Raw genomic sequence first — 9,010 nt, 5'->3', positions numbered from 1 at the left:
AAATTAAGCTGTAAGCACGTCCACGTACATCTGAAATAGAAAGGAATTCATTCGGGATCCACTGCTGCTCTGCTTTAGAGATATGTAGGATTTGCATCTAGACCAGTGCTACATGATCCTTTCTCCAAAAAGAGACATTAATATGAGATAATTTAATCTTACAACAAAATACAAACAACCAAATGTACACAGTTAGGAATGTTATTTCCCTCCAAAAGTTAGATAAAGGTTCAAATATCATCCTTGATCATCAAAATGTAAAGATAACTTTTGCCAATTTCTTCACTTTTGATTCCACATTCCTCTTCAGCTGGGTAAAAGCATACCTTAGAGATGAACATTTCCTGAAAACTCCCACTGTGCATGAGATCTCTAGTTCCTGCTTCGCCAGGGCAAAAAAAAAGAAAAAAAAAAACTCCCCCACATATCAATCTGCAATCATAGAGCCTAGCGGACACTTTGGATTGCAGAAACTTTGACCTATTTTTCAATGTTGGAGTGACCAACCAATTTAGGAGCCAATTTGATTTTTTTTTATTGAGCATGTGTAACACGAAATTAGATCTTCAGTTAGTTGATATCGGGACGAGTTGGAAGATAATCATTTGATGTCACATGTGTATCTACTAGAAGACTGATAGTCTACCTACTCTCGGGCTAAAAAACACCTCACCTCTCTGAATATTTCCTATTAAAGTCAAATTCAAGCACTGGCATGTCAGCTGTAATGTAAATTCATTTTGAATTATTTGGTCAAAAACAGGGGGACACTCTTTGCGCAGACACCACCTATTACTGCTAATAGAATTTTTGAGTATGTTTATCTTGCTGTTCATGTATTAATGACATTTAAATATGTTATGCCTCCAAAGTAAAACATTAAGTACTCTATTGTTAGGTCAGATTTGGAGTGAGAGGGAAGTGGTGGATGTTTAGAAATGAGTACTTAATTAATTAAAGAATGCATTACATTTTAATGGTGAATTGTTAACTCTTGCTGTAGCCTCATTAATGTTTGCCCCATGGGGATTTCAGTGCCATCACTTCACCAGCAACCTGCTGGTTGCAGGTCCTGTGGCTATTTCATGGTGCTGGAGATTGATAGTTGACAACGCAATTAATCACATGTAGGAATGACCCTCTCCTCAGTGTGTGTAGCAGGTGAAGGAATGATTGTTTAAAATGTCGACAGTGATGAGTTAATGCTATATTTCATACAATTTCAATTACGTGAGAAAAGTCTGGAATTGAGTTACGACCACATTGTAAAAAGAAAACATTTTCTCACTTAAATCTAGCATCATTGAATGCAGATTCATTCTGCTATTATTTGTCCAGGTTTTCAGATCTCGTTTTGAGGTGAATGAAATTTAATTTTAAAGCTGTTCACAGAGAGGATGGCGAATAAGCTAAGGTAACCAAGATATTTTTTTCGGAACAGAGATGTTGCTCCTGGCAGATATTGCAAAAAGTAGGCAAATTAATCCACAAATATATACAGTGTATGTGAAAAAATATCTTTTTGTTGGTTTTATTTTTTTAAATTTTGTTTTTAGTTTTGAGATTCTGCCTCCACCCCAAAACTAATATGAAAAAAGCAACTTGTCCCTGAAGAAATAGTCTGAAATGTGTTTCTGTTCACCACAATGAAAAAACAATTTACCTCCTCTGTATTGAGGTTCTTACAACATTATTTTGGTGGACTGACCCTTTAATATATTTCAAAATGTTTTGTGTTTGTATTTGTATTTGAACTGTAGTTAGAGACCCCCTGGGGGGAAAACCTCACAACATGTAAACATGTTAACATGAACATGCCACGTTGACTGGCCAAAGGGCAAATGCATAGCAGAAGAAAGTATGGCATTGGTGTTCTTAATCATAAAGTAGCAACAAACAGTTTCAATAAAAAAAAAATAGTGCCTATAACTGCAGTATGTTTTAAATGTGTTTGTTTTTTCTGTTTTGTAGTTTGGGTGAACTGTCCCTTAAATAGATGTTTTTGTATAAAATATTCTGCACTGCTCATTAAAAGAAAAAGGATTTCTACATACCATAAATAGTTTTCTATTACAACACAACTCACAGCATGTGAAAACATGTTAACATGAATATAACAATGCCATGTTGAGTGGCCAAAGGGCATACAAATCCCTGCGCCACTTGAATAGTGTTGTTTAAAGCTTGTCCCTGAACCCAGTTGCTCTGAAGCCGCCATTTTCTCTCCTTTCACTCCTAATTACCATAGCCTCTCCAAAAAGTCCTCTGTTGCTCCATCTGTCCCCTCAGTCACTGACAGAGATGCTCTAATCACCTCGCATAGCAGGGCTCACATGGGAAAAGACTACACAACCACCATACTGTCTCAGATATAGAGCCGCTACTGGATGCCAACACCTCACAGGGGGTAAGCTATAAACACTGGCCGCAGCCTTGTATGGGATATGTTCAGTGATGTGCACTGAAAGAAATCCATTTCATGTTACAGATCTCCCACACAGGCTGACAGCACTATTGCCAAATGGGGTTTTGTTTATGAAGTATATGTGACATATGCCGAGTGTGCCGGCAGTCCATCAGTAGCTCACATCAAAATGACACTCAAGGGACGAAGCTCTGTTTTTGGAAGGATATTGCAGGTTTACATTAAGCTACATACGGTATTGTATGTGAGCATGAAATATCACAGCGGGAAGGCTTGGCAGGAAAAGCATATGTTAATGTTCAAGAAGATCAGAAAAATAGATCTGATTGAGTGAGAGGGAAAGAGAAGAGCAGCTTGTAATGGAAAAAAACCTTTATTTTAAAACCTGTGTTCCAAAGCCATGCCTCCACAGATCCATTCATTATTTATTATTTTGTATGCCCTGCAGCTTGATATCTTGCCCTCCTTGTATTTGATGCTGTTATTCTCACCCAGGTTGACACCTCCTGACTTCTCATTTTTGCTTTACCCCCGTCTCGACAACTTTCATGTGTTCTTTTCTGGGCCGCTGCAAGTTTCTCCAAAACTTTTCCTGAAGCGGAAAAGAGAAACTTTCCGGTTCTGCCAGAAAGCCTTCTCATCTTAGCGGAGGAGCAGCCGAGGGAACTCTCAAATGATGACAGCCATCGTGAAAGGGCAGATAAGCCCGTGTGGCTTTGCCTCTGATTGTATGTTCATCTCACTCTGATCCGGCCGCGATTCTAAGCCCCTGTCTCGCAGTCCTCACTCTCCCAACAGTTGATCTTCTGCATGTCATTGAAATCGTCTTATAGCTGATCCAGCTATAAGACTTCAGCCTTGGCAAGGAAGACAAGTTCTGCTGCGTCTTTTTTTTTCTTTACAATGTGACTGACTGACCAGTTAGTTTATATGGTTTGTTCTACTGTACAGTAGTTGATAGAACACATAGGCTACCTTGAAAAAGTCCATCCTAAAACATTTTTATTTGATCATAAATGACACATTTTTGGGGACCATTTTTTCATTTGGAGGTATATCATTTTTTAAATCCTCCAGATTGTTCACCAAAAAGACAATATGATGTCATTTCAACAGCAAGAGCTGTTTTGTGTTCAGCATGTAAAAGTTAAAGACCTCTTTGTGTTAGATAATCATATTGACTGTTGACTATTGATTGAGTGATGAACTTACAAGACCCTAGATACAACTACCAAGATGATCACATGGTAAATCATAACGTGCAGATCCTCAAACAAAAAAAATCTATTTAGCCTGCACAACAGAAATGTTGATTCATGAAGGATAAAGTGTCTTAGCTGTCATGTATTTTCAATAAATCACACTAAAACATAACTGTCCTCATTAAAAAGCCAACATATTACCTTCACCAAAAGGATTTTTTTTCAAATGGCAAACTCCTGATGCTGCTGCATGTAGGGCAATGAGACACCAACATCACAAAAAACACAAACACTGCTGTGCAGGAATGCCTGCTTCCACTTCCAGTGATACAGTTATACTTCTTGATTGCTCACATAATGATCCCTGCCTTTATATTTAATATATGGCTCTGTGTAGTGCTTTTCTTTGATTTAAATATCCTTTGACATCCTCTTTCCGTTGTTTTAAAAATCAATTTAGTTTGACTATTCATACCACACTACAAATCATTTCTGAAAAGAAAATGCCAGAAAAGAAAAATACTGTTCGTCATATAATGAACATTAGCATCAAGTGTAATAATGGACATTTAAAAGGACATAAAGGACTTTTTTCAGTGAGACAAGAGTGACAAAAGTTGTTGCATTTGAACATTAAAGGCAAGGCAACAAATTTGTCAAGTTGACATCAGTCCACTCCAGTTGCATTTATGAATGCAGAATGGAACGCATAAATACAAAACTATGTAACTTTGCTGAACTCTTACAGACGTAGAGGAGGCACTTTAACAGAAAGTAGGTACAAAAAAATTACTTAACAGCTTACTCGGTTGTTCACCACTGACATGCATTGAACAGCACAGATTGATGAGATCAACAGTGCAAAAGTATCCAAGGGTTGAATTTATCTTTAAGGCAAGTGGAGCAAACAGGAGTCTGGAAGCTCCTGAGTTGGTGTAAAGTGATACAATATAAAGAAAGCTGAAAGGTTTTTTCCACTTCAAAAGGCACTGCTCCTTCACCATGGTTATCAAAGCTTAATATATGATTTTAGTTGACCATTTTCCATTAAAAACATGATAGCCACTGTAAGAGTGACAGACCCAGGCAGAAGGCGTACCACACTCACATATAACCTCACCCACCCCACAGGGAGGTACGCACCCTGCTTACTAGAGTGTGCAGGCCGAACAGTTCCCTTCACTTAACTTGACATTTCCAGCTGCACTGTCTGCGGTGGGTCCTGTGTGGTGTCACATCTATAGCCCCTGCAGTATGCACTGCTGAACGCAGGCCTTAAATGAGATCCCAAAGGGAAAGTAATGCTGAGGGTGGGTGGGGGTGTGTGTGATGGTGGGTGTGGGGGGGCATTATCTTAACTACTAATGAACAATTGTATAATTTCTATCAAAAGCAGTCATAAGGCCTGCTCAGTCTTACGGTATCTCTTCTAAATACTGTCATGATAAAGGAACTGTTAAAAGAAGAGGGCTGGTGGACGAGGAGGGGGAGGAGGGGCTTGGAGCTGTCAAGAGGGGCCACTGTGGTCAGGAGGAGCGCTAGAAAGGAAAGTCTCTCCGCCTTTATCTGCCATTTCCTGCTCCCTTCCTGGCTACATTAATAATCTGTAAGAGCAGACAATCACACACGGCCGTGAGAGATAAAACACGGATGACAAAATATCAACTTCCTGCTACAAAACTCAAAGCCGTTATTAGAATATCAGGCACAGACGGTAATTAATTTCAACTTTAATTACTTCCACTGTTGCTGTAGATTAGATCACAGGTTTGAGATGGGTTATTAAAACAACTGGGGAAATCTGCAATGTAAAAGAAAACCCGTTAATTTCTCCAACCCCGTCTCTGAACCTGCTTGTTGAGTGATGCAATTACATCTTTGTGGTGCAGACAAGGGTTGATATGATGTGGATGAAAAAGACACCCAATCACTTTATGTGGAAGCTGGAAGGTTTTTACATTCAACACTAAATGCTGATGGTATCATCTGATCATGAGGTTATGATGACCTCCTGTTTTGTCTCTGTATCAGTGACGAACAATAAAACTGGTATAATCCACAAAATCGTCAGTGGAGATAAAGCGGTGACCTCAAGATAACAGCGATGTTTCAGTATTGCAATATATGATTATTTGAACAAAACCTGGGCTCCACCTGTTAAAGGAACAAATTGTATTTTCCTGTTTGTTATTTTGTGAAGAACTGAGTATTTTTAAAGCCTGCTTCACCTGTGTCATGGCAGGTCAATCATCATTTTAATGTTTCCTTGAATTTCTCCAAATAGTACTCAAAGTAACTTTACTCAGACCCATTTTCTTTCTTTTCAGTAAAGTTAATTTTCATCCATTTTATGAATAAATGATAAAATGGGGTTGTGTGTTTTTTTTCTCAAATTTATTGAAGGAAGGAATAAATTGTACTTTCACATATAACAAATGATGTAAGGGTACAGTGAAACATGTATACACTCACTTGTCACCCACCTCATGTTTTCATAAGGAAAATACATAACTCAGGTGAAAACACTTTTGTTATACAAATGCTGGATATCCATCTTTGGATTTTGTAATTGTTTTCCAAATTATGCTGTTGTGACAAACATAAGCATTGCCTGGATTGTTTTTAGAAGCACCGTTTAACTCTCTTATTTGTTTTTTGTATGAAGCGGTATATATCTCGCACCAGAGGCACAATGATGTGGTCGGGGTCGTTGGTGGGTGTGCAAAGCGCAGGACTTTGACACCAGAGTCCAGGGTATCCACACTGGCATCTGAAGGTTTAGCACTTTGGTTGAGGTTAGGGAAAATTCTTGATTTTGACTTACTAATTATTTTGGAAATACATTTCACTGACATTTCATAAAATCAAAATTTTTGCATTTCCTCATTATGTATATATCCTCAACAGAGCACATAATCTCAGAAGGGGGGGGGGGGCACGGCAGCGCCGGCGAAAGTCGAACACAATTTCTAACTAGCATGACTTGTTTTAAGTCCAGCATGCATAACGTTAAGTCAGCGCTGCGCAGAGCCGCATTAAGTCAAACGCACCTATCATGTCACCCCTGCGTTTGAGTTAAAAGGTGAATTGCAGTGTTGTCATATTAGGCTCTATCACTTTAAGATGGTAACCTCTGACCCTGATCTGTGACATTTAATTAATGTACAGAGACAGTTAGTAGCCTGGCTAGTTTATAATTAGTTTGTCACACTGCTACACAGTTGTGTGTTGTACTGTGTGAGAGCTAATAGTCTGCAGATAACAGGTTAGCACCATCGCTAACAGCAAGCTAAGCATACGAACACTGGAGCACCTGACAGCGCCGCGTGTGACCGGCTGTTAACGGTATGCTTCGAGGGAGACCGTCCTGTACCTGTCTTCATCATCATTTTCATTGCAAAACATAAACATCGCAACAGGCACTCCATTGAGCAGCATAACAAACACTGCGCGGACGCAACGAGTTGGCGGACTGTCTGAAAAACTAGGTAACTAGCTATATGGGGGCTCGTCCGGGATACTCCTTCTAGAGGAATCCCAATTGGCATTAATTGGTTCTTGGTAACAGTTGAGTGACTAGCTTGACGGTAACGAGGTACAGCTCGCCTGATTCAGGGAATCATGGCCGCTGCACGTTTTGAGATTGAGGTCTTTCTAAAACAGCCCTCAGTAGAGAAATTTGATATGTGTCGGAAAGACGAGTTGCTCCAGTTAGCAGCCCACTTTAGCATCTCGGTTCCCAAAACCATTCTTAAAAAGGAGTTGAAGCCTATGCCATGGTTAGCATTAGTTGAGAGGGGGATACTTGCCAGAACCGCCCGAGAAAGAGCCCATGTTCCCAGTTGCTGGTTCAGCTGCCAAAGGGGAGGTCACGCCTACCCCTGACTCTGCCACGGATGTAGCGGACTCAGACAAAGTAGGTGAAAGGCCGGCAACGCCGTTCACGCTGCCCAGGTTTGATCCGTCCTCTGCCAGCAGTGCTCGATCGCTAGGAGAAGCGCGGCTCAAGGTACGCCTTGCCCGTCTCCAGTATGAAGCACAGGACAGAGAACGTCAGAGGCAACTCCAACTCGAAGTGAGGAGAATGGAGATTGAGGCTGACCAGGTGGTGAGACTGCGGAAGTTGGCGCTAGAAAGCGCCAACGCAGCTAGGGCTGGTGGGGCCGCGGGTTCTGGTGGTACAACTTCTCTCCCCTACTCATCCAAATTGGACTCGGTAAGTCCCGGATTTGATGTCGGCAAAAATATTGCTTTGGTGCCGTTGTTCCGAGAGGCTGAAGTGGACTCTTACTTCCAAGTTTTTGAGCGAATAGCTTTAGCATTAAAATGGCCGCTTGAGGTTTGGTCGTTATTGTTGCAGTGTAAGCTACAGGGAAAAGCTCAGGAGGCTATAGCTGCTCTTTCTGTAGAGGACAGTGCAGACTATGAAACAGTTAAGTCAGCAATTTTGCGAATTTATGAGTTAGTGCCCGAAGCTTACAGACAAAAGTTTCGGTCACATAAGAAGCCGGCTACGCAAAGTTACAGAGTTTGCCCGAGAGAAAACCATTCTCTTTGATCGGTGGCTTGCGTCATCTAATGTAGCTGAGTTCAGTTCACTTAGAGAACTTTGTTTAATAGAGGAGCTTAAATGCTGCCTACCCGAACACAGCGTAATGTAATGAAAGGAGAAGTAGAGTACCTCCTTCAGCATGGCCTCGCCAAGCCTAGCTCCAGTCCGTGGAGTTCACCATGTCTTTTAGAAAGCAAGGCTGATGGTTCACCGAGATTTATCACCGACTTTAGGAAAGTTAATGCGGTCACAGTGCGTGATTCGTATCCCTTATCTCGGATGGAGGATTGCGTTGATACCCTCGGTACTGCCGTGTTTGTGAGCAAACTAGATCTCTTAAAAGGATACTGGCAGGTCCCTCTTACCGAGCATGCGTCTGAGGTCGCAGCCTTTGTGACTCCCGATGACTTTTTACAGTACACTGTAATGCCCTTTGGAATGTGTAACGCTCCAGCTACTTTCCAGAGGTTAGTTGACACAGTGTTAGCCGGTGTTAAAAATTGTAATGCTTACCTAGACGATCTCATTGTCTACTCAGATACGTGGGAGAGTCACATGTCCACCCTCTCCGAAGTGTTTTCTCGCCTTGCTCAAGCCGACCTTACCATAAATCTCGCTAAGTGTGAATTTGGGAAGGCCACTTTGACCTATCTAGGCCGTCAAGTTGGTCAAGGTCAAGTTCGGCCAGTAGAGGCAAAAGTGGAAGCTATTGCCTCGAGTCCAGTTCCAACCACTCGTTCCTCGGCCTAGCTGGTTACTACCGAGCTTTTTGTAGGAACTTCTCATCCGTGGTCGAACCGTTAACTAGGTTACTTAGCCCTAAAGTAGACT

The sequence above is a fragment of the Micropterus dolomieu genome, linkage group LG03 (assembly GCF_021292245.1).
Source record: "Micropterus dolomieu isolate WLL.071019.BEF.003 ecotype Adirondacks linkage group LG03, ASM2129224v1, whole genome shotgun sequence".
Classification (NCBI taxonomy): domain Eukaryota; kingdom Metazoa; phylum Chordata; class Actinopteri; order Centrarchiformes; family Centrarchidae; genus Micropterus; species Micropterus dolomieu.
The sequence above is the reverse complement of the archived record's forward strand: the minus strand, read 5'-3'. Positions refer to the sequence as shown.